This window comes from Gekko japonicus, unplaced genomic scaffold (assembly GCF_001447785.1).
Source record: "Gekko japonicus isolate JY-2015 unplaced genomic scaffold, Gekko_japonicus_V1.1 scaffold342, whole genome shotgun sequence".
Taxonomy (NCBI): Eukaryota; Metazoa; Chordata; class Lepidosauria; order Squamata; family Gekkonidae; genus Gekko; species Gekko japonicus.
In genome coordinates, this window is record NW_015169785.1 from 300,386 (window position 1) to 327,292 (window position 26,907).

The 26,907-nt window shown below is 46.4% G+C and overlaps 1 protein-coding gene across 1 annotated transcript in view; it reads left to right on the plus strand.

The window, feature by feature from the left end:
* The first annotated feature begins 14,748 nt into the window (after nucleotides 1-14,748).
* Nucleotides 14,749-26,907, plus strand: part of CAPN11 (calpain 11) — a 35,321-nt gene continuing 23,162 nt past the window's right edge. Inside the window, exon 1 of the mRNA XM_015416927.1 lies at nucleotides 14,749-14,990. The gene's annotated coding sequence lies outside the window, so the exon portion shown is untranslated. The remainder of the gene's footprint in view (nucleotides 14,991-26,907) is intronic.

Consider the following 26,907-nt stretch of genomic DNA (forward strand, 5'->3'; position numbering starts at 1 on the left):
AGGACTCAGTTCTACTACGCACAGCTGAACACAATCGGGAGAGGGTGAACTGACACTGCATACAAGCTACGTTGGTAGATTCTGGAGAGCTGCTTCTCCCTTTGCAGGCAGAACAACAGAACTGGTAGCTTTATTATCTGTACAGCCGATTGGGGGGTGGGGTTTGATGCTTTGTTTTTCTAGTTGCAGACATTACCCCCCTCCCTGGTTCCATTCAGACAAACTGCAAGGTGGAATTGATTAGACTGCATCAGCCTGCAATTCAGTCACAGTTTTACTTGTAAGAGAAATTGGTTTTTGCTTTTTTAAAGGGCTGTATAAGCACCTATAGTCATGCCGGCCACATGACCACGGAAACGTCTTCGGACAGCGCTGGCTCTTTGGCTTTGAAACGGAGATGAGCACCGCAACCCTAGAGTCGGATTTGACTGGCTTTCGAGCAAGGGAACCTTTACCTTTACCTATAAGCACCTAGTACATTTTTATCCTTCCTTTCTTACTCCAAGGCGTTCAGGGCAGTGTACATAGTTCTCTCTTCATTTTATGCTCACAACAACCTATGAGGCAGGTTAGGCTGCAAGAGAGAGCGGCTGGCTCAAAGACATCCAGCAAGTTTCATGGCAGACTGGGATTTTAACTCAAATCTCCCAGATGGTAGTCCAGCATTCTAACCACTGCACCACACTGGCACAATGTAGGCTGGTTTAAGTCAAGAACTTAACTAAATAAGAGTAAGAGTCCAGTAGCACCTAACAAAATTTGTGGGAGGGTATGAACTTTTGTGAGTCACTGCTCACTTCTTCAGATACCTACTAGATGGATCACTGGTTTGATCCCACAGGGCTCTTCTGAAGAAGTGAACAGTGACTCACAAAAGCTCATACCCTGCCACAAATGTTGTTAGTTTTTAAGGTGCTACTGGACTCTTTTTTTTCTACTGTTACAAACACAGCTACCCACCTTGATCTTTAACTTAAAGAAATTAGACATGTGTGAGAGACATCCCTCTCTTATGGAGAGCTCTGTTTTGATTCTGTCCATTGTACCTGAAATGGTAGATTTGAGCCCAGTAGCATCAACAAGATTTTCAAGGTATAAGCTTTCAAGAGTTCATCAGACACAAGTAGTAATGGAGATACTTGAGTCCTTATATCGCAGTCAGGAAAGGTGGGAGGGATGTTGCAAAAAAGGTACAATGCAAAATGTAATCAGTTTGATTAGAGTAGGGGAGAAATGCTCAGGGGCAGAAAATCAGCATCTGTAGTGAGATAAGAATCCTGTATCCCTACGCAGTCCTGGGGTATCCATTGTTCTGAATTTGTGAATGAACTGAGGTTCAGCAATCTTCTGTTGTAAACTCCCCTTGAAGCTTCTCTGAGGAGTGATACTGTTAGGTCAGCAATGGAATGTCTTGGAAGATTAAAATGTTCTCCCAGTGGTTTTTGAGTGTTGTGATTTTTAATACCTGTTTTATGTACGTTTATGACCTTTTTGTCCAGTATAAAGGGTGGAAGGCCATTGCTGACATTTGATGGCATGTATAATATTGGAAGATGAACAAGTGAATGAACCTGAGATGGCGTGGCTGGTGTTGTTTGGCCCTGTGATTGTGTTGTCAGAATGAATATTGTTGGCATCTTGGTTTGTTGCAGGTCCTGGTCCCAGACTCTGTGCCCATGTTAGGGAGGGAATTGTTATGGGTGAGAAGTTGTTCAAGGCTAGGAGGCTGTCCGTGTACAAGAACAGGTTTGCCTCTCAGTGCCTGTGAGAGAGGAGTATCATTGTCCAGCATAGGTTGTAGGTTGTTAATGATGTGTTGAACTGGTTTGAGCTAAGAAGTATGTGACTGCCAGTGATGTTCTGTTGTTTCATTTGGGCATGTCTTATAGCAGGGTATCCCTTGGTATCATTCTGGCTTTGTTGATCTGTTTCTTTACTACATCCAGTGGATGTTGTCATTCCAAAAATGTCTTGTAGATTCCACAGGTGAGGATCTGTCAGAGAGGTCAAAACAGATGTGGCTGTAGCGTAGAGCTTGATTGTAGACAGTGGATTGTTTGGTGTATTTAGGATGGTCACTAGAGATGTGTAGATATGTTTGGTGATCAGTAGGTTTCCTGTATAGTTTTACACTTACATTATGTATTTCTACAGTGGTGTCTAGAAAATATACTACTTGTGTGGATAGCTTCATGTCCGGTTGATGGTGGGGGACCTTGACTTGGATAGCCCAGACTAGTCCAATCCCATCACGTCTTGGAAGCTAAGCAGGGTCAGTCCTGGCTAGTATTTGGATGGGCAGTCCCAAGGAACATCACGGCCATGATGCAGAGGCAGGCAATGGCAAACCACCTCTGAAATGTCTCTTGCCTTAAAAAAAAGTCTAGCTCTCCACCTAGTGGTGCATAACACTAAAAGAGCTAGAACTTCGGGCTGCCAGGCAATCTTAGGATCTCCTGGCTATACTACACAAACTGCCATACAATAATAATTATTAATTATTATGGTAGTGTGGGGGGAATTGCTGAAGGTCTGGTAAGATTTTCAAGCTGTAGTTTGCACTATCAGTGAAAGGAAGAACAACTAGGGAAAGCATTATAACAGGATATTATAATTAGATGGTGACCTGCAAGAGTTCACTAGTTTAAAATGCATGCCGTAAAATAAAAAGCAACTGGCAAACACATGCCTGCAGAATGATATGAAAACAAATCCAGTTGTCAGCTCAGCAGCATGACCTGAATCAGCAGCCAGCACAAACCAACAGCCCACTGAAACAGGCCAGGCTTATAGCAATGGGGCAGAACATGACTTAGAAAAGATTTCCCTAACCTTGGTGCCCCTACTCTTTTACATGTAGCCACCTGCCAAACCTCTGGAGGTAAACGATGAAAACAACCTTGATGTAGTATTATGAAAATATATTTAGACTGCTGTTTTGCAGTGAGTAGTGTTTCTTCAACAAGTAATAAAGATGTATGCATACACACTACGGAAATTGCATATGCAACATTAATCTACAAGTCACTGAAATGAGAGGAAGAACAATTACAATCAAATGACCATCTTATGTTGTCACTCATACATGCATGCAAACTCCATAATGCCTACCCCAAAGTTAAAAATACACAGTTCTAATCTGTGAATTAACACTCTAACATTCTTCCCACTCCAATGAAACAAATTCTTTCCATGCTCATAATATCCTGACAAACTACTCCCTATACATAAAAACACTATCTTAATTACGAACAGGTGGCAAAATCGAGATCACACATTTAAAGAGAAAGTTTATGCTGCCCAGACTTGCCCTAATATAAACCATGCAATCATTGTTCACAAAACGTTTACATTCTGAGGAGATCATAGTTAATAGGAAACTACTGAAATCTAACTCAAACTTAAATCCAAGAGGAGAGAGTGAGTAAAAATGAAATATCCAACCTGGCTATTACCTGTAAAAATAACTTGTGTACACACAGAGGAAATAGGTGTCTTACAAGAAACAAGTCTAACTCAGAATTTAGTCCATGAGGAGAAAGTGAATTTAAGTGAAATATCCACTTAGCCTCTTCCTGCAAAAGTATTTTTGTTGGCTACAAACAAAACTGTGTAGCAAAACGTATCACATTTATGATTGTTAGAGACAAAGTGCTCAGTTAGAGCAGCCTCTAGGATATTGTGTCTTATGCGTGAAATATGCTCTAAGATGCACACTTTGATCGGCCGGACTGTTTTCCCCACATAAAATTGTGGACAACCACATACAATAACATACACTACATATGGTGTCATACAGGTGGAGAAAAAGGAAAGATTTATAGGTTCTTGTCCAAGTAAGGACACTAGATTACCCTCTAATGCCATATGACATATTTTGCAACTCCCACAGGAGAAAAGTCCAGATGGAAGGCTATTAACAATTTGGTTTTTCTTAAAATCGGAATGTACTAAATAATCCTGAATACTTTTAGTCTTATGGAAACCTATAGTGGAGGTATGTCCTCAACGAGTCTCCACAGATTCTGTACTGCTCTCTTTATGGGCATCGCAAGATTGGAGTAACGCAATGCCCAATTTAAGCCAGTGTGAGTTGTTCTCATCTTTTTGGTTAACAAACTCTTTCTAGGCACATTCGAGGCCTTAATTCTGGCTCTGTCTATGATGCCTAAAGGATAACCTCTATGTAAAAACTGTCTTGTCAGTTTTCCACATTCATAATTATAATCCTCTATTCTAGTGCAATTCCACTTCATACATAAAAATTGTTCATAAGAAACGTTGTGCCAGAGTTGAGCCAGATGAAAGGAATCAAAGTGCAGGTACGTATTTTTATCGATGAGTTTCTTATAGGTCTTAACCACTAATGTTCTAGCCTCAGTTTTGTACACAATGTTGTTTCTACAAACCTCTGGAGGTGGCAGGGCCCTGAACAGGACCTCTTTTAAGGACACAGATAGGTTCGTATTGGATAAGGCAGCCCCTGACATACCCTTGTCTCAAACCTGTCAGGCTAACACTGGCACTTTGAACTTGGGCCAGAGAAACAAACTGGAAACAGTGGTGCTGGGCAATGTTGGCTAATGCAATCAAAGTGGCAGCTTGCTTCTGTTAGCTGTTGAATTGTCAAGGACTAGGAAACATGATATCCAATTTTACATTTGATGATGGTTCAAGAATGACCAGGCAAGCAGTTAAAAGAGTATTACCAGGGCTCTAGTCGGGGGGGAGCTCTCAGGTACGGAGCTCCGGAAGAGAACCTCTAGGGGGTGGGGCGGTCACGTGGTGAAGCCCCGCCCCCTTCTTTACCCCGCCCTCTGCTTCGATCCTCATTCCGTTTGGGAATGAGGATGAAGCAGGAGGGTAAGTAGCCGGGCCTTCTGACACACTTCCGGTGATGTCAGGGGGTGTGGCCTTCTGTCACTTCCGGTGATGTCAGGGGGCGTGGCATATGCAAATAAGTTATGCTAATGAGTTATGCTAATGAGCTCCGGCAGCTCTTTTTCTACAACAAGACCCCTGAGTATTACTAATAACTATTGAACAGCAGCCACAGAGATGCATTCATTGGCACTGGCAGCCAAAACTGAATCCAGCTCTTTGTGACCTCCCAGCCATTAAGAATCAAAACTAATCCTCCTAAAAATTAATCAAAGCTAGAGAAAGAGTTAAGTTTAAAGCTGAAGTGCCCAGAGAACCTTTGCCCTTCCCCCCTTCTAATCACCACCCATTGTTCAATCACCACAGTAGGTGAGTCAGTCACACACCCTTTTGTAGGAATTGGGCACTATGCACTACAATAGGAAATTGGGGAGAGCAAACCAGAGGTATTTACCAGGACTTGGTATGGAATTGTAATTCTGCAAAGTGAAGAAAACGCCCAGTAGCAAAGCATCAGAGGCAACATTCCTTGGGAAAGGTAAGGGGAACAAGCAAGTTCAGCAATAGGGTGAATAAGACTGCACTGTTTTTGTTTTGTTTTCTTTGCACAGTTTAGGAAGTTTTAGAATAAGTTTTAATTAAATGCTTGGCCCTGTATTAAACTGCACATTCTGAAGGCTTCAGGTCATTTAAGCTTTCTTAGCTGGCACTGATCTACCCCCACTTTCCCCCATGTCTTCAGGGTCCAATGGCCCTAAGGACCATATTTCGAGAAGAGGCTCAGTGACCTGCAGAGGGAGGGTGGAATTGGTAGAAACCGCGGGACGTACTAAAACTAAGGGCAAGCGATTGCCCATAGGGAATACATGAGTGGACAGTGATTGCTCATAGTCAATACATGAATGCCAATAGAGAATGCATGATTCCCTATAGGGAATAATGATGAGTAATAATAATAATAATAATAATCTTTCAATTTATTAATCGCTCAATCCTGCAGAGCTGCTGGCTCTGAGTGATTTACACATTTCACAAGGGACTAACAATGATTCATAGGGGTAAGGGAGGACAACACATAATTTTTTTTTAATTGCACACGTTCGCAGCCGACGGGGATTTTTTTGTTTCAGCTGTAGATTAGACATGTTCCAGATGGCATATTTCCTTGGCTTGTCTTAATGACGTCAGCTTTCTCCAGGACTGCGTCGAGTCACAATGCCGCACTGCCACCGCTTGGCCGGAACGGTCCATTACAGGCTTCTTGATGCCGAAGAGATTTTTTCTAGGCTTCCGATCTTACGAGCTGGACATTCCGTTCGCCGGCTAACACCTCCCCCGCCGGGGGGTTTAGTGTACCCACCCTCTCTAAGGAGTGGTACCCATTTTATCTACTCACCGAAGCTTTTGAACCGCTGGATGGATGGCGAGCTGGGGACAAGGCTGGTAGCTCACACCAGCACGGGGCTAGAACTGACAGCCATTCTATTCAGCTCAGATGTTACTTTATAACCAGAGGATAAATCCCCTGTGCCACCCTGTGCCCATAGGGGATAATGGAGTACATAATTGCCAACAGAGAATTAGGGTTGCCAAGTCCGATTTACCTTGCCGGCGGGGGACTCCGGGGTGGCTCCTGGCACGCGTGTGCCGCATGCACGTCACAGGGAAGTGACGTCATGACACCGGGCACGCTGGGGGCGGGGCCACGACCATACAAGGAAAAACCATAGATGTGCACGCCGGGGTGGGGTTCCCCCCGGGGCCCGATTCCCCGGCGTCTGGGAACGGGCCTCTGGGGCAGGGGGATTTCTGCCCCCCGGGGGGACTTGGCAGCCCTACAGAGAATGCATGATTGCCCATAGGGAATAATGGAGAGTAGGCTTGCCCAGAGGGGATAGTGCAGTACATAATTGCCAATAGAGAATCCATAATGCCAATAAATGGTGGTGGCGCTTCTCTAGAACATTCCACACGCTCCGGAATTGGTTGGCGCCCTGGTGCGTCTCTCTCCATTCGCTGTGCTGCTGCTTGCGTGGGTGTCCTCCCACCCATGGAGGCAGTGACCACCCTTTTGCCCTCAGTTTACCTCGAGCCGCGGCCTGGGCTGGGTGCTTCACTGGCCAGATGGGGCCATGCCACTGCTGCTGAGCCGTGGCAGCCAGGAGCCGCCACCAGCCAAGAGGAGGCCCAGGCCGACATGCGCCAACTCCGCCCAGCCACCTGGAAAGGCACCGGGGGTGGCCAAGCGGGGAGGCGGCAGCTCCCCGTTCCCTTGCGCCTCCCCCATGTAGTCTGCGGATGAGGGGAGATGGCACCATGCCTGAGGCTGGCCAGGGAGCCAGGCCCAGCCTGTCCCATCGCTGGGAGGGATGAGGCCAGGTGGCTTGGCCTGCTGGGGCCGAGGAGAAGGGTCCGGGGAAGGAGACGCGGGCCCGCAACCGGCCACCCAAGCTGCCGCCCATTGCAGGGAGAGGGACGAGCCTGGTCCGCTTGCCCTGTTGGGGTCTCGCTCGGGTGGAAATGGTGGCGGGAGCGGGGAACCCAGTCGCCTTGATCCGCCGAGGCCTCGACCCCGCGGGAGGGAGTGTGGACTGCTTCCCCAAGGTGGGGGGGGCAGGAAGTGGATGGCGCCCTGCGCCCAGCTGGCCTCGCACCCATTAAGAGAGAACACGCTTGCCCATAGGAACTACTAGAGAGCATCTTTGCCCATAGGGAATAATGCTGTCCTTGCTTGCCCACAGAGGACAATGGAGTTCACGCTTGCCCATAGACAATAATGGAGACTATGCTTGCCCATAGGGAATAATGGAAACTACACTTGCCCATAGGGAATAATGGAGACTACGCTTGCACATAGGGAATAATGGAAACCACGCTTGCCTGTAGGGAATAATGGAAAGCACACGTGCCCATAGGGAATAATGGAAAGCACGCTTGCCATAGAGAATAATGGAAAGCACACTTGCCCATAGGAAATAATAGAAACCACGCTTGCCCATAGGGAATAATGGAGACTACGCTTGCCCATAGGGAGTAATGATCACCACACTTACCCACAGGGAATAATGGAAAGCACGCTTGCCCAGTGAGATGAATGGAAAGCACGCCTGTCCATAGGGAACAATGGAGACCACGCTTGCCCATAGGGAACAATGGAAAGCACGCTTGCCCATTGGGAGAGCTGGGGGAGCCGGAATGACCTCTCGCATCTGATGTCCAAGTGGCATTTGCCCCTAGGAGTGAAAGGCCACCATCCTGGGGCTCAGGGAGGTGGGGGAACCTTTGGGGGGGGCGGTGGCTGTTGCGGCGGCCATAATTTTTTTAAGAGCCCCTTAGGAGAGCTGGGGGAGCTGGAATGGAATATGCAATAATAATCATGAAAGTCGACATCAAGGTGATGTTTGTAAAGCACGGTTCTGGCATCCTCAGAATTGCACACTGCCAACTCTCTGAGCAAGAGAATAAACAGAGTAGACACTATGCGAAGTATTATTTGGTGTAGCGGTTAAGTGCAGAGACTCTAATCCGGGAGAACACGGTTTGATTCCCCAATCCTCCACTTGCAGCTGCTGGATGACCTTGGGCAAGCCATAGTTCTGACAAGAGCTGTCCTTGAAAGGGCAGTTCTTGAAAGAGCTCTCTCAGCCCCACCTACCTTACAGGGTGCCTGTTGTGGGGAGGGGAAGGGAAAGGAGTTTGTAAGCGGCTCTGAGACTCCAAGTGAAGGGCGGGGTATAAATCCAATCTCCTCCTCCTCCTCCTCCTTTGGGTCCGTTATTGTCCATGGAGGCTGAAATGCCCCCTTCCCTTTGCTTCCTGAGTTATTCCATTTTTTTCCAATAGAGATTGGGGGGGGGGAATGGAAAAACTCACAAACCAAAGGGAGGGGGGCATTTCGGCCTCCACAGACAATAACGGAACCAAAGGACATAGTACTGCAGCGCAAGTATGCGGATACAGCTCTGTTGCTCCGTGCAAGACTGTGGGTGTGTGGCTCTAGGGTTGCCAACCCCAGTTTGGGAAATCCTTGGAGATTGGAGGGGGCAGATCTTGGGGAGAGCGGAGTTTAGGGACTTCAGCAATGCCATAGAGTCCACCCTCCGAAGCAGCCATTTTTCTCCAGGGGGACAAATCTTTGGAGCCTGGAGATCCATTGTAATGCCAAGAGAACCCCTGGACCCACCTGGAAGTTGGCAACCCTATTTGGATACCATGGGGGGACCTCCCCCCCATTCTGCTAATAGCAGTGCTTTCCCCTGGTTTAAGGCAGCTTACATTGGGGCAAGGCCTCATGTCAGTCGAAGGCTCTTTTGTGTGCTGGAAGAAAGCACTGCCCTTTGAGGAAGGGATCCCATGGGGTTGAACTTGAAGCCAGTCCCTCTGTCTGTCCCTTTAATATCTATTCAGCCAGTACTTCCAGCCAATACCAGGTGATGTTCTTGACCACCATGCTGTGAATAGCTTCAGCTCCCTGTTTCCATATACGGAACCTGTATTCAAAGGACAGGCCGTTTTTCTGCTGGCTAGTTTGGTGCTGTTATGTATTGAGCCTGAAGCAGTTCCTGGAACTGGTTCAGCTTGTTTCTCCAGAACAATAGCTGACCAGGATCCTGGAGTTGACCAATTGGAAAGTAGTGTAATGTAAACAGCCTCTCCTTGGGAGTGGGGTGTGCTTGGGTGTGGTGATTGCATGCTTTAAAACCAGGCAGCAGTCTTGGAGTTTTGTCTTTTTAGTATGCCTGGAATCAAGAAGAGGAGGAGGAGATTGGATTTATACCCCACCCTTCACTACTCAAAGGTGTCTCAGAGCAACTTACAAACTCCTTTTCCTTCCCCTCCCCACAACAGACACAGGCTGTGATGTAGGTGGGGCTGAGAGAGCTCTGACAGAAACTGCTCTTTTTTCAAGAACAGCTCTTATGAGAACTATGGCTTGCCCAAGGTTATCCAGCCAGGTGAAGTGGAGGAGTGGGGAATCAAACCTGGTTCTCCCAGATTAGAGTCCGTGCACTGAGCCACTAAACCAAACTGACTCTCAATAGAGCTGATTCACTGCAATGCGTCTAGAACCCAGTATTTGACAGATGTACTGGTTAGGAGCACGGACTCTAATCTGGGACAACTGGGTTTGACTCCCCAGTCCTCCACATGCAGCTGCTGGTGTGACCTTGGGTCAGTCACAAATTCTCTCAGGGCTGTTCTCTCAAAGGCAGTTCTCAGGAGAGCTCTCTCAGCCCCACCGACCTCACAGGGTGTCTGTTGTGGGGAGGGGGAGGGAAAAGAGATTGTAAGCCGCTCTGAGACTCCTTTGGGTAGTGAAGGGCGGGGTATAAATCCAACCTCTTCTTCTTCTCTCTAGTTATTACTACTATTTATCAAACTTATATCCCGCTCCCTCAAATGGGACCAGGGGTGGCTAATGGCTTATAAAATACACTCGATAAAAACAAAACGGGAGAGGTGGAGTCTGCCCCTAGGAGTTCTAGGTCGCCACCCCGGGGCTCAGGGAGCCGGGGAACCGCAGCCGACAGTGGCGGCAGCGGCCATAACTTTTTAAAGAGCCCCTAATGACAGCTGGGGGAGCCGAAATGACCTCTCGCGTGTGATGTTCGATCCCACACAACGGGAGCACAATCCCTACTTCGGCTTTAAGACGTGCTTGACCGCTGCCAGCAGGAGGAGCTTGCGCGCTGCGTGGAAGAAAGATGCTTTGGCTACTAGTGACGTTTTGCTGCCGACAGCCCGGGAGGTAGGGCGGCTCTTTTACGTTGGCCCAATCAAAAGCTGGTCACTAACCAATCAGGTCGCCTCTGCGGAGGCATCGATGTTAGATAAACCGCGCAGTAGACTCTCCGGATTGGGGCCTGGTGGTGCTTGCTTTTTAGCATGGAGGTGAACGGGGTTTAAGGTTGCTGGGAGGCTGCAGCTCTAAAACTGTAAATCCTTCCGGCAGGAGGCGAGTGTCTTTTGTGGTTACTCGGGGTAAAGCACGTTGCGCAAACGTTACTCAGTCAGTGCCTTTCTTTCGTTTGTTACTGGAAGCCCTAAATCGCCCTGGGTGCCAGACGTAGGCCGATTGCAACTCCCAGTCACAGCCCTCTCCCCGCCCCGCTATGCAGCCATCCGATTCGGGTGTGGCAGCTGCCTGGCCGGCATACCCGAGCCCTGACTCAGGGAAGGGACTGAGATACCAGTGAAACGCAGTGGTGTCGGGCATTTGAAGGGGAGGTCTGACTACTCTTCAAGGCGCAGAAACCTTTTTCTTAATTTCATTTTTTTCCCTTTTGGTTTTCGCCGCGGCTGAACTCACTTTGTCTTCATTCCCCCCCCCCTTTTCCCACGGAAATAATGTATTATTTATACAGTTTTAGAGATGTGTAAACAGCTTCTTTCTTTTGATACTGTTCTTTTTCCTTTGCCCCTTGGTGACTGGAAAATCGGGTTGGGAGCCGATATTTGAGGGGTCAAAAATGCAGTTTACCAAGGTAGTATGTACTTGTTGTGTAGTTGTGATGAGTAGGCACTAATGGATGGTGGTAGACAATAATGGAAAGAACTGTCAAGAGACAATGGAGGTGTTTTGCCATTGCCTGCCTCTGCCTAACAATCCTGGACTTTCTTCCTGGTCTCCCATCCAAATACGGATCAGAGCCAACCCTGCTTAGCTTCCAGGATTTAGGGTAGCCGGGTCACCGCTGGCCACCAGCAAGGGATGGGAGGTAGGGTTGCCAGATCCAGGTTGGGAAACTCCTGGAGATTTGTGGATGGAGCCTGGGTAGAACAGGGACCTCAGTGGGATACAGTACCATAGAGTCTACCCTCCAAAGTATAGTTGTTTTCCAGGGGAATTGATCTCTGTAGTCTGGAGATGAACTGTAATTCCAGGGGCTCCCCAGGTCCCACCTGGAGGCTGGCATCCCTACTTGGACAAGCCGCCCTGAGCCTTCGGGGAGGGCAGGATATAAATCCAAAGAATAAATAATAAAGATCAGGGTAGCCTGGGCCATGCAGGTCACAGCACTAATGGATAGTATGGCATAATTCATTACATCAATCATCAAAGTGCGGGAAAGCACAAATGTCTTTTGGTTTTGAATGCTGTAAGTAAAGTTTCCTTTTTCGCAGCCCTCTCACTGCCCATATATCCCTTTTCTTTGCAGAGTATCGCACTTTGCACAGCTTAAATCCATTAACTGAAGGTCTGACTGCTCATACAGATGACTGTCCAGTTGGAGCTTCAGCCTTCTTCTCGAAATTTGCATTATGATTAACAAGCCACCAGTATGGGCATGTGTGAGGCAGGCCTTAGTTTCTTTCCACTCACCAACTATTTTAAAAACGTAGGCACCATAGTGTATGGTATTAGCTCCGTCAAATGAGGCAGCTATAAACAGTGTTCCCTTTTCTCTCACCCTTCACTTCATCCTCCATGGCAGTGTCAATACACACATACCCAGGCAAGGGGGACGCAAGATGTTTCTGTTGCCCTACAATGGATCTGGATAGTCACATATTCTCTTTACCCTGTCAGTAACTACAGTGCTAGTATGGCTGTGTGAGAGACTCCTCATACACAGACTTCAGCTTTCTTCATCCTGCAGGGTCTTGGCGCTCAGCCCCCTTTCTTGCCTTCTCCAAGGCAAGCTGGTGCCCAGGGCCAGCTTGCTCACAAGGTGAACTAGGCATTCGCCTAGAGTGCGCCAGCCCTTAGGGGCACCAAACTGCACCCGGCCTCCCTTCCCCGCCTCCTGCTGCACCCTCTGCCCTCCCTCCCTGCCTTTCTCCCAGTCTGGAGTGTCATCATGGAACTTCTTCACGGGTGCATGGAGAGGCACGTGGCGGGGGGGGGGAGACACAAGGTGAGGGGGGGTGCCACAAGGCAGCCTCGCCTGGGGGGGCACTAGTTTCACCTAGAGCACCAAAAAACCTTGGGCCGACCCTGCTGGTGCCATTCTTTTAAAGACCTCCTTTATACATTAAGTTTGCTGTGGAGATCACCTTGATAAAAGAAGCTTTGTCGCTTATATGCAGTGTTCATGTGCTATATTTCTGTTGTCATCAATGTCTGTAAGAGAAAGCACTGGGTTTTGTAATGGGAAAATGGCTTGCAAATGGTTTGATATCTGTGGCATATACCAAGTCTTCACTAGCTGGAACCTAAAGTGCATATACAAAAGGGGGGGAGGGGGGATTTGCCCCGCCCTTCAGTAGAAACCTGCTTCTGGGGGAACCGGATGCCTTTCTCCTTTCTTATCTGCCCCTGCCCCCTTTCCTTCCCCTTCCTCATGTCTGTTGTACCTGTAGCCAGGCACTGTGTACTGAGTTACTCAAATACAACAAAGAAAATAAATGAAATGGGAGCTTCCCCTGAGCTTAAACAAATAGTGGGGAGGGACTGTTCCCAAACTGGCCTTAACCAAGCTCATTCCTAAATGTTTGTTATCCCAGGGTGCTTGTTCCCCGTGTCAGACAAGCCCAGCATCCCTTGAGTGCTTGTTCAACATTTCATTCCCAACTGGACATAATCCCAGTTATTTTTACAGCCTCATAATGCTGGCCTATGTATGTATCCCAAGCGTCTAATAAAGACAGATTCTTTGTACACATAATTATGACAACACATATGTAATTATAATAACATATACTGCAAGCTCAGCTGTGCTGTGGATAACTGTGGAGAGAGAAGCAAGCTAGCAGTGCAATCCTAAGCATGTATACTCAGAAGAAAGAAGTGAGTCTTACTCCTTAGTAAATGTGGTTAGGATTTCAGCCTAACAATAACTGTAACTGGGATTAAGCCACAGTGTGGTGTTCTGATTAGAATACTGGACTAGAATCAGGGAGACCTCGGTTTGAATTCTCAGTCTGCCGTAAAGGCTTGCTGGGTGATTTCGGGCCGAATCACACTCTCTCAACCTAACCTACCTCACAGCGTTGTTGTGAGAACAAAATGGAGGATAAACTACTTTGGGTCCCCACTGGGGATAAAGTAATACTCAAAGATTACAGTTTCAGTCTATACCGAGGGTAATTTAACAGAGCATGGCAGCAGCTCACTCACACTGCAGCTTAATGGTTCAACCAGTAAGCCAGCCGACATAGAGCATCAGTTGTTTAGATCAGTGGTTCATAAACTTTTTGAAGTGGGGCTCAGTTCTAACCTTACTGTACTTTGGGACCCACTTGCAAAGTAACTCCATGCAACTTTCCCCTCCCCTACACAAACTGCAGGAGGCTCACATCAGTGTTTATTAATATTACTAAGCAACATACAAATTTGCCACTGAGCTTTCTCTCCCCTCTCATCCTCTCTCATTCCCTCTCTTTGGCCTCACAACCCATACCCGGGCTGTTTTAAAAGAAATACTGGGTGGCATGAAATGGAGGGGCTGGAGTCTCATTGTGCAAGAAGACTATCCTACAACTTGCAAGAAAGGTTTCTACATTCCTTCTGTGTAGGTTCACTGCCTTGACTGGGAATTTATGTCTGATCTGGTGTGAGAGGACCAGTGTTAAACTGGAAATTATTCCGAGATTAATTTCAGAAATGAAGCCAGTTGGGCTGTTAATACCACCGCAACAAAAAGGGGGGGTCTACTGGCACTTGAAAGATCAACAGATCTATTGTAGCATAAATCAGTGCTCTTTTCATCGATGCTTGCAGTGTATCTTTAGTCGGCAGAGAGAAAGACACATATGAGCGGGGGAGGGGGGATGAGGGCCAAATGCCCCGAAACTAACTTTTGTTTTGGCCCCTGAGTTTTTGTCTTCTGCCTATGAGGAACCACGGTGGGAGCCTCCAGGCGGTTGGGCCGCCCGCCAAGAGAACAGGGCGCTCTGGAGAAGAGATCAGCGCACAAAAGCTGAACGCAACTCCGGCGCCTTTAACTCTTCCGCCCATCCCCCTCGCCACGGCTCAATCTGAGCCGCATGCATATCCTGCCAGGCCAAACCCCACCTTCCTTGTGCGGAGCCGGGAAGGGCAGCTGCTCTGCTCAAACTGTGCGGCGATGGAGGGTGGTAGGGCGTAGGGAACCTCCTCACCGCTGCCGCTACCCAGCCAACAGGAAAGCGGAGCTCTGGCCTGACAGACGCCCTCCGCACGGCAAGTAAGTAAATTTGCTCGTCTGTCTGGGGATGGCTCAGGAGACGCCCTGCAATCCGATTAAGGACTCATCGCAAAGCGCTGCTGGTAATTTCCCCTGCATTCGCTGCAGGGCCTCGGGAGTCGGCTTTTCAAACTCGCCCCGAGCCGCCGGTTCTCTCGGTGCCAAGGCCGATCTCGGTGAGGCAAGATGTACACAAGTGCCCCTCGCGAAGGGAGGTCCCCCGTTCCCTCTGGAATATAGCGGGAGAGGTTTGGGAGGGGGGGGGCGGGGGCCTGCCGCCGCGGGCCATGCCGCGCCGAGGGTTTCCCCTCGTCGTTGGGCGAGGCTTGGGGCTCGAGTTTCAGGAGGCGAGGAGCCCCTTCTTGGCAACTTTCCTCAGAATGCTGTCTGTGAAGGGGGGTGGGGGTGGTCTCGGGACTCGGAGACCCGGGGCGGAAAAGGTTTCTTCTTCCACCTCTGCGAGGGCACTTTACTAGTGTCTCAGTCACTCCTAGGCTGTGTGGTTGGAAGCAGGTCTGGGTGGATGCCAGTTGATGCGTAAGACTAGGAAGGCCGTGGGCAGGGCCAAAATCTTGTGTCGCCTTGGGCTCTAGAAGAGGAAGCGGCTGTTCTTGGGCTTGTTTTAAAAATGCGGGGGATTCCTTGTCACTGCTGTAAAGTCAACCCCACTCAGACGTTTGGGGATGCTGTGCCTCCCTCCCTGCCTCCTCCACACCCCCACCCAAGATTATGCAGTGAGGTACTAGACTAAGGGAACAGGGAATCTGGAAGTTCATGGCTGTTATTCCACTTCTCCATGTCTTTCTAAAGCACTTTATCTGGGAGTGAGGTCAAGCTACTAGTGGACGGTAGTAAGGGGGGGAAGGCCCTTACTAAAAAGAGTACTGAGCAGTTGGAATAATCTCAGTAATAGCTAGCAGCAGAGCAGGAGCTGGACCGCTACAGTTATGCTGGGTTTAGTGGATGCCGCTTGGCTTCTGTTCTTTGCTGTTTACAGGTGCTGCTGCTGCTCACTATCCCAAGGCACTTCAGGAGGGAGGCCAGGCTCTGGAAATGGCCATCTGTGTTTCCCTCTATTATCAGTCCATTCACATGTTACAGTTCTTGGGTTGATAACATTTCCTTGGCCACATCACAGGCTAATGCTTGATCTCAGAATACTGCTCTGTGACAATCTGAGATGCACAGGTGGGAACTATCTACTAATGTCACAGTATCTATTGCCCTGCTTAAACAACCAAATACACTTTGAAGGTGTTAGTGAAAAAATCTCATTCTTTGCCATTTGGGGTATCTGTGCATCCAAACTGGCTACATGCTGCAGAGTTTATGGTGCTTGGTGAATGACTAATAACTTCTCTGTAGTTGGTAGATCATGAGATACAGGCTAAGAATTGTTCTGTGAGAGTTCACTCAGCATGACCGCATTAAATTGTGATCCTGGTTTCCTTTTAATCATTACAGGTATCCAGTTTCTATGGAGTTGTGCTACTTCAGCCTGGCCAGCTTAAGCTGGTGCCTCCCTGCCATTTTTGTTAGAACTTCCGTGTTCCAGTCCCCTATGAACCAACTGTTCTGTTTTTCTTGCCTCATAGATCTCTGCGTTCGAACTTCTAGTTGTGTTTTTTCCCTGTTGAGTGAGGTGCCCTAAGATGGCTAAGTACAAGGCATGGGTATTATTTAAGCTTTGCTGGGCGTGGCAACTCATAGCCTTGCACTAACCCAGGAAGATTATTCATATGGCTTGTATGAATAACATTAAAACAGGAATTGCAATGGATATTTTTGTCCCTTGGGTGTGCACTGCTTTTTTTTTTTTTGCCTTATCAGTGTAAATGATGGATGTATATAGCAGCTACTTCAATTATTAGTCATACCTTTCCCATTGTGTCTCCTTGTAACATTTTAAAGCACTACATATATGATCATACATTTAAATATTCACTTGTCTATTTAAAAAAGAAAAGAGGCTGGGAAATTTTTTAGGATGGGAAGATGGAATGATGATGCCATGGACACCAGTCAGTCTGTGCTGTGCATGCTGCAGACCTGTGGGACTGGATTTTGTTGAGCTGACCCCCCCCCCAAATAGTTTGAACAGAATACAATAAACATACTTCCAGAGTGGCCCCCCTATTAAAATAATGTGTATTTGTAACCAGGTCTTGACAAATTTTCTTCAGCTCTAGGAGCCATGCCCAAAATTTAGGCACTGCTCTTGTTTCTCAGCCTTCAAGGTTTTATCTTTAATGACCATACTTCCTCATTATTGCCAACACAAAACCTAATTCTAAACTCTTCACAGTTTCTTGTCATTTTTTTTAAAAAAGCTATAACAAAAGCATTGTTTATAAATAAATATGCAGTAATGCTGGCTGTTATCACAGCTAAAAGCTAATTTCCATCCTTTACCTAAATAAGCTTTGTACTTCTGCTAAGAGTCACCAAGAGACAATAAATGAGTACTGAAGTTAACTGGATGGCACAACAAAATTTCTCTAGGCACCTGGGATTTGTCAGTTCCTGTTTGTAACCACAGACTATTCAGTTGTGGGGTACAGTTATTATATGGAAATGCATCTCACTCTGGAACATGAATCAAGCATGAATCTTAGGTTTGGTCTATCTGCCACTGTCAGGGTTTCGCCCTAATTTAAGGTGACGCAATATATTGCAAATAGCATTAGATGTTCCAGATTGATTCCTTATTCATAGAAGGTAAGTTTTGCATTCTCTCCTCCACCCATCCAAATGGATAACCAAACTTAGAGTTCAAACAAAAATATGCATATTAGATTATCTGCATATTATGCTGAATTTATGCTGCATTTACCTTTTTTAGGTTTCTTTTCTTTTAGGAAAGGAGTGGGTTAACAAAGGGTATGGTGATAAGTGTGCAGAAAGGAAATGAAGGTGGACAGTAGGAGATTTTTGGGTGCAGGAAAATGTAGCCTTGCTTCTTGATTTCTGGAAGCTCTGTCCCAAGTTCAGTGGGTATTGGTGGCAAATTGTTTTCCTTTGCAGTGATGAGGGCCAAACAGACTTGTTTAAACACTGCTTTATATGACTCTCGACAATGTCTACCGTTTGAGTTCAACTGCATTGTCCATCATACCCTCCAGTCATATGGGATGTAAGTAGCTAAGACTCAGCTGCTTTGGTCTGCCTTCTTACCTCCCTTTCCAGTCTAGAGGATGCTATGGGACTTTAATCAGTTTTTTTCTTCATGCAGTTTTGTGCAGACCTAGGTGAGGGCGTGCTTGTTGCAAATGAACTGTGGAGATAAAGAGCTTGTTGCATTGCAGCAGGAACCTGATACCAATCCTGAAGCAATGGCATGGAGCCAGGACTTGCCTAAATACAGCATTGTGTGGCCAAAGGAGAAGGAATGGGAGGGAAATACTTGAGAACTGGCCTTCTTGCAGAGCATGTTTTTAGCAGGCAATCCCCAGTTAGTTCAGTGCACCCTATAACATTAATGCAGGCTATTCTGGGATTTGAAATACTTGCAGACCAGTGGATGTAGCTTAAAGCTACATTTGTTTCTACTTAAAGTTACGTGAAAGGGAGACTGGGCTCTTGGGGTGGCTGAGGATGGATAGAGTTTTCTGTAGTGGGCTGTGTTTCTGATGCTTGAGTAGACATGTGCCTGGACCACACCACTGTTGTAGTACATGAGGTCCCTACTTCTTCATTTACCCATGCCTTTCTGTAATGCATACACAAGAAGTCATACTCTTTAATTTCATGTTATTTAATCTGCACGAGTACCATCTTATATGTAGTGTTGTACTTGCAGTCATCAATGTTGATACAATCAGCAGATTCAGGTTATCAGGAAATATTCTGGACTGCATACCTTCAGGCTGCTGTAACTCAGAATTCCTAGAATTTTGCAGCCCAGTGCAAGAGTTCTGATAAGACCAAAGTTCTGTCTAGTAGCTGCTGCTTTTAGTTTGGTGTGAGGGAGAAGGGGGAGTTGTGGGAAGAAAATTAATGCAGGGTACAGCCTTAATGCTGATGTTTCAGAGGAAAGGTGCTTCTTGGTGCAATCCTAAGCAGTTCCACCTTTGTAAACCAGTGTACTGAAATGGGACTTTGAAGGGTGAGACCCTGCATAGGGCTTCAGTGCACTGTTTGAATAGAAAACTGCATAGAGGTTTTGCTCTGTTGGGAATTTGAAAGTACCATTTTTAGTTTACTTTGACAGGAAATGTAAGTAGCAGGAAGTGCTTCTGCAAAATCGAACGATCGTGCCAGCTCTGCTGAGCTCTTCTCAGAGTTGCACGGGTTTGATCGAGTGTGCTGGAATGGGAGAGCTCGCCAGTTTCGAGGGGTGTTAGAGAATTCTCTTCTGCTAATAAATGTTTAAAAGCTGAGTAGCTGACTGTTCTGTTTGGCGGAGTGCCAGGTTTGAAGGATGTGATGTGGGAGAAGAATGACAATGAAAAGCCACCAGGAAGGAGATCATGAATGGGTCAGGCAGGGTAGCTGCAGTTTAGAATTTTGGACGCAGTAAGGTTCTCTAGCTGTAGCCTGCAGACTGCATGCACCTGATTTCTGGAGAAGGGATGAATCTCTGGATGTGAGATACTGTCCACATGTCCATTCTGTCCGTGGCAGTTTTTGAATTCCATTTCCCACTAGAATTGGATGCTGTACCTGGGGAGGAATCTGTACAACTAGCATTTGGACCTGGGAATTTAAAGTGCCTTCCATTGATGCAGAGAGATTCTAATATTAGCTTTGGATTTAATGTTCCTTTCTTAGCACATTTTGGGGCAACCAGCATCACAGCTGACTCTAGTACTGGGCTTCAGACACAGCAGGAGGGACAAGCTGTTGCCCATGGTTCAAGAAAGGGAGGGAGGGAAGGGGTTCTCCCCCACACACACACACCATGAACATACAGGCTATGCATTCACTTGGAAAAACTTTCTTTTTCTCCCAAAATTGCATAGTGCTTTGGAAAACCAGATCAGCTGACATCTGCTCTGAGCATATGTGTGGACCTGCTCTGATACTTACAGGACCAGAATTCTTTACAGTGCTGCATTGTTTAGGTGGTTCTCACTTTTCTGCTAAGCTGTATATGTGTCAGATGCATGGGTCATTACCTGGGCTAGGCATAACAGCACAGTGAGAGAAACTAGGGCCCTCTCTCAGAAATGTTGCCTTGACTGAGGTAATGCAGCTGATCCAGTTACTTAATAGTAAATAGGATCGTAGGCTGGTCTCTCTGGGATCATCCTGAACATTCTCACGGTTAGGAGAATTCTGAGGGGGGGGGGGTGTTCACCTTGAACTACCTGAAATTCCTTGCTCTGCCCAGCAGTCCCCTTGTGGCACAGGGGGGTAAGGGGGTTAGTGTACGACCTGCAGGGCTACTAGGAAATAAAACCTCTGGCATTTAACCATATATATAGCACCAGGTGCTTCTGGTAGTAAGAGAATCGAGTGGCACATGGTAGGTAGCCTGAATCATATGAGACATTGGTTGAACAGACATGTTCTCTTGTAAAGGTGTTAACATCCAAAGAAGTGTAACACCAGATGTAATTGCTCACATATACAGTACTTTCCAGTGAAATCACAGGCACACCTAGTATCATTAGGAGACTCATAAACCATACCGGTAATAAATGCTATAGCAATGTGGTCCAAAAGACATCAATAGTAATGTGAGCCAAAAGACATCAATAATGCTGCTGCTGCATTACCAGTGTTTATCATAATTGTCAGCAATACAATTCATATATGAGGCTGTAGCCATCTAGTAAAAATCCCATTGCCCAGCAGTGGTTCATTTCCCCTTCTTTCTGGTACATTTGTAAGCTAATTGCACTGCATTTCCCCACCAGCACCACCACGCAGTACATAAGGATTTAAAATAGTTTCACAGGCTGGCAGTCCCAGCTCTTTCAGATGGCTTCATTCTTAATTATTGTTCTGGGACTGGCCGTGGGGCTATTACATCAGGGTTGTAGTCTTGCAATGTGGTAAGGAAGGGGGCTGGCCTTTATTTATTTTTTATTTTATTCAACTTGTATCCCACTCCTTTCCTTGACAAGCGGGGTTCATGGTGGCTTCCAGCAACCAGACATACATTTAATCAACAGTCTACAGTTATTAAAATGCACATGTAAAGGTAAAGGTTCCCTTGCTTGAAAGCCAGTCAAATCCAACTCTAGGGTTGCGGTGCTCATGTCCGTTTCAAAGCCGAAGAGCCAGCGCTGTCCGAAGACATTTCCGTGGTCATGTGGCCGGCATGACTAAACACCAAGGCGCACAGAACGCTGTTACCTTCCCACTGAAGTGGTACCTATTTATCTAATTGCAATTTCTTGCTTTCAAACTGCTAGGTTGGCAGGAGCTGGAACTAGAGACGGGAGCTCACTCCGTCATGTGGCACCCGGGTCTCGAACTGCTGAACTACTGACCTTCCACAGCCTGCAGTCCAGCGTCTTAACCACTTGAGCCACCACAGATCCACATATTGCAAGATAAAAACCTAAAGTGCTAAAACTCTATTGTATCAGATGGCACCCCAATAACCCATCACAGGTGGACAACTGGGGAGGCAGTCAGTATGAAAAATTCACAGCCCCATAAGTAAATAGGAAGGCAAGCCCTAAAAAGAAAGGGCAAGAGAAAGAAAAAGAAAGGATATTCCAGATCCTTTCTCCGGATTTTTGGATTTTACTTCAGAAACAATGTAAGCTTCCTCCTCAGAGATATAAGGAAAAATAGGCAGACAGTAAATGATCCAAAACTGATTTGTAAAAGAAAAAAGCCCGTTGCCTGCTTGTAGTGACTTGGTCAGTCAAAGCTGACTTGTAAAGGCACTGGCAATTGATACCTTACTAATTTTACTGAATATTTCATACATATATTTTTGAAAGAAGTTGTTTTTTTGTGTTCGATATTGACCTACAGTTCCTCTCTATCAGCAGGGTTTTGTTTTTGTTTTACAAACTTGCATTGTATTGTTGGTGATGATATTATGACCCAGCAACTCTCCTGCCAGTGAGGAAAGAACAGACTTAGTGCAGCCATTTGGAGCAAGTCTGTGCAGCACAAGCATTTTGCTCCCTTTGACGTATTGTTGGTGTGTGTGTTGCTTGCAACCAGAGTTAGACAAAGTCTTTCAAGATTTGATGTGCCACTATCCAGTTTTTAGGTACAGGCCCGAAAAACTTCCTGGTCTGGGTACAGGCAAGAAAATTCCCAGGTCATCCTGGCATCTTTTGTACAGTTGTAATTACTTTGTTGCTGTATCTTCCTACCTATTTATTATTTAATTCCATTTGTGCCCTGCCTTTCTCCCCGGTGAGGACAAAAAGTGGCATACATCGTTCTCCTGTCCTCCTTTTTATCCTCACAACCCTTTGAAGTAGGTTAGGCTGAGAGAGTGTGACTGGGCCAAGGTCATCCATTTCATGGCATGAGTGGGCATTCGAACCCAGGTCTCCTGGATACTAGTCTGACACTAATAACCACTACATTATACTAGCTCCCTAATTCATTCTGAGCATTCAGAGTAATTGACACAGTGTTGGTGTTGGACATCCTTTTGAGCAGTCCTGATTTTTTAAAAAATAATGAATGCAGTGTTACTGAATATTACAGTGGTACTTCAAAACTTTTACTTTTAAAGTGATACTTTAAAACCTAGCAGATGATGCAGCATTCATCTCAGTCCCATATATGTCCTTTCCTGATATTACCCTTAATATTGTCTACAGGCTGTTTAAGATGCTGATGCTGCTTACAGAGTTGTTCTTTAAGAGGTAGGTTTGCCAACCTCCGGTTGCTAGCTGTAGATCTCTTGGGATTACAACTGATCTCCAGGCAAAAGAGATCAGTTCCTCTGAAGAAAATGGCCGATTTGGAAGGTGGACTCTGTGGCAAATATACCCTGCTGAGGTCCCTCACCTCCGCAAACCCCACTATCCTCAGGTTCAAACCTCCCCCCCCCCCCAAACCTCACATGGTATTTCCCAACCTGGAGCCAATAGTTCTATTAAGAGGCCTTGTATGTGGAAGATTTTATCCACAGTGAAGGCATACAAGAAAATATTCCTGTTATTGAAAGGTACTGAGGCTGACGAGTGATTACAGCTCTCATACTTTTATTAGTGCAGAACAAGGCAATGTTAGCTGGCTCGCAGGCTGGCTTATATTCCGTGAAAACCACACTCCAAAACACACCCCTATACCGTAATAGGCTATTTACAGTGGCCGAGAGTTCCATGGGTTCTCGGCCGGGAGCATAGCCCTCGGATTGGTGTGGGCTAGGATTCGCTTGGGCCATTGTTTTATCAATGAGACAACCCATCCTCTTATCCCATAAACTGCTACGTTTACTCAGGAGACTTTGGTGAGATACTTCATGTTGCTAGGTGTTCACCGTTTAGCCTTTGCTACCAGAGCACTTGAGGCTGTTTTTGCACTTTCCTAAATGAAAAGCACTTCTGTGTAGGAAAAAAATCACACGGTTCCTGTATTTTGATCAGAATATATGTGGGGGCAAGCTGTGACTGATCCCTCCGCAGATTAATCTGAAATACTGGTGAATCAGAGCTTGGGCAGGGAAGTGGAATCTATTGGGGCTTTATGGAGAAACCTCAGCAAGGCTGTAAATGTTTGAAGCTGCTGGAAAATTCAGATTTGGACAACTTCTGAGCTTGGAAATTTCAGCAGCAGCAGCTGAGGTGGGTTGAACTTTTCAGACTTCCTGGGACAGCAGTGAGGCATTGTCACAGCAGGATAGTGCCTCTCTGGAAGAGTATAAGAGGAGGTGAGGAAAGAGGACGTGGAGAGGCTGAAGAGCCCTGGGCAAGGACAAGGCAGCCAGGCAAACTGGCCTGCATTTTAGTGACTAAGCAGGTTGGTAACCCTGATGAGATCACAATTCTCCTTAATAATTCCTACAACTCTGTAGTCTTTCCTAGCACGTGTGTGCATTTTGTGAAATACATCCCTATATAGTTGGCTGTTACTCTGCATACTCATCCATGTATATGTACACGACTATATACAAAAGCTGTTACCTTGTGGGAGTACATGATCGTTAGAAAAGCAGCCCTAAAAGAGGAATTTGTTTTCTGCAGTGACGACATGCTTATTTTCTGCTGCTTTTAGCAGATGCCCTATTGATTTTCTGCCTAGTGGATTTTTCCTTTCCATTTCTACTTTTTAAAATCAGCTTTAAAGAGATTATATTAAATCTTAATGCTTATAGTTCTTACATGTAAAATGCTTCAATTACTAATTACAATACTTTATAAAACAAGTGGGGACCCACAAGAAACTTGCGAGATGGCTATCCCATTCCCCTACCACCATCCTTGCTTCTTCCCCTCTCCCCCTACTTCTCTCACACTCTTTCCAAAGCAAAGAAACATCAAATCTTGCAATCAGGATGGAGTAACTATGGTACATTTAATAAATAGCATTTTATACCATGCAAGTTGCATGTTTACCTATTGCAGAATTTGGCTAAAGAATGTTTGTTTTTATAAAGTGTAGACAGATGAGAAGCTTCTTAATCTGTCATTGTTTTTGGACATGGGGGCCTGATCCAAATTAGAGCTACACAAGGAATAAGAGTGGGTTTAATACACATATGCTGCCCAGACTTGGATAGCCCAGGCTAGCCTGATCCCGTCAGATCTTGGAAGCTAAGCTGGGCTGGCCCTGGTCAGTATTTGGACAAGAGACCACCAAGGAATAACAGGATTATGACACAACCACCTTGCCTTGTCTCTTGCCTTGAAAACCCTCATGGGGTTGCCATAGGTCCGGCTGTGACTTGACGGCACTTTCCGCCACCCATTGGAGCACTTTTACCAATTGAAGCCAGCTTCCCCATGCTGTTAACCCTCAAAGAAAAAAGGTGGTCATGCTGTCTCTTTCCTTTGTGACTACTAAGTGCCCGGGAGTGCTGGATTCCGTGTGTGAAATCACGCTGGGGTTTCTTTCCTGCTTCCCATGTGGTCCCATCCGAATATGGTCCTCATGCAGCTTCTGTTTGCATTTTGTAAATGTTGGGAGGATCTGATGATGACAGATCTCTCAGTTTCTCGTCTAGTTCAACCCTTTTCTGATTTATCTGTCTGATAGTCCTTTCCCAAGAGCTTTTATCCTGCTAAATGAGCTGTGCTGCTGCCAAGAATGAGGCTTCTCAGTGAACCTGCAGGCTCTGTCTGTCACCCGCAGCTGTGCTGAGTTGGAAGCCATTTTGTGGAATATCCAGAATGTTTTGATTTGGCATTCATTCAGCTGAGGATGAACCCGGACCACGACGGCTATTTACAGTACTGTTCAAACAGCCAGCCAGTATGGTTCATTGTCTAAGTTGGTTGCCGAACCCAACTGCTGATCCCTGCTCAGCTACAACACTTGCCGTGTAAACCATCAGCAGAATTACTGTATCTCAACTTAATCTGCTTCACAGGGCTGTTTGCTGCCACACTAAACTCCTGGTGAAAAGGGTAGAAAACAAATCCTTGGGAAGAAATTTTGATAAACACTCAACATGCATACACGGGAACCCCAAGGAGAGCCATGTAAAATTCTTTTCAGTGGCACATTCTTCTTACCTTGTGTCTTATACTACAGGTGCATTGTTATCAGGAGTCTAGAGAGTACTTCAAATTTGGTGGGGGGTTTTCCCCAGCTTAAGGGCAACTGTTTGTAGTCTCTCCTGCAGGCTGAACTCAGCAACAGGCATTCTCTTCCTGGAGCTAAGAGGAAGAAGGCAATGTATTTACTGGAGCCTCTTTACCAGCCATTGGGTCTTTTCTGCAAGTGTGCAGCAGCTGGGCTGCTCCGTCTCTTCCCTTTCCTTGTTACTCTCTCCCCACCTCTACAGTACTGGTGAAAGCAGCCATTTGGGGCAGGAATAGCCAAACTGTGCAGCCAAGCCTTTCTCTTTCCACCAGGAATCCAACAAATAACAGTTTTAGTGGGAAACCTTTACCTGTTGAGTTTCTGCCTATATCATGCATCTGTTGGATGCAGGTGCACGTGAAATTCAAATCCAATACAGAGATTCTCAGGTTCAAATCTTGATGTAGCCAGGCTTATTCACCTAGGTCGATGGATTTTCAGTAGGTTCCTTATCATGAAAAGACCTTGTCATGAAAAAGACCCCAGACAAACTCTTTCATATTATAGATTTGTATGTGTAACTTTTTTCCTTATTCCTGTTCAGCTGTTCTTCCTTGTCCTTAATATTGAGTGGTAGGTGCTCTCTGCTGTGGCATTCATACAATCAAGATATAATGTTACTGGCTTCTGGTTTATGGCGGTGCGCTGAGCAGTCGCACCTCCTGGGGGTGAGGCTGCACTCTGGCCGAAGGAGGGTGTGTGCAGGATCGTCACCCCCCCCCGAGACCTGGCTGAAGGGGCTCTGGCCATGGGACTTTTGAGGGGTTGCCTCTTCGCCGGTGCGATGCCGGGGAATTGAGGCGCCTCTCCATCCCGAAGGTTCTTCGTGCTATGAGACCGAATGGAACTAAGCATCGCTGACTGGGGCAAGCGCAGGAGTTCGAGTGAAAGAAACAGAGCTTAAACGAGGTCTGAGGACCAACTATTAATGGGAGTTCAATCTAAGCATTTAAATAAAAGGAAAAGAAAGCTCCCCAAACCCCCCACGGAACAGAAAGTGAGGCGAGTGGGGGAGGGATGCCTCCCAAACGCATGTACTTAAAAGCGAATTGGAGGGGGGGGGAGCGGAAGAAAAAGCGAATAAAACTGTTAAGAAAGACTGACCAAGGCGAGTTCGAGCGTACAAGCACATACTCAGAGACTTTTAAAAATATCGGTTAAAGTAAACAATCCACAAAGATGGCGGGGAAGAGGACGGAGAAAGAGAAACATTTAAAAGCGAAAGGGACTGAGAGCCCAAAAC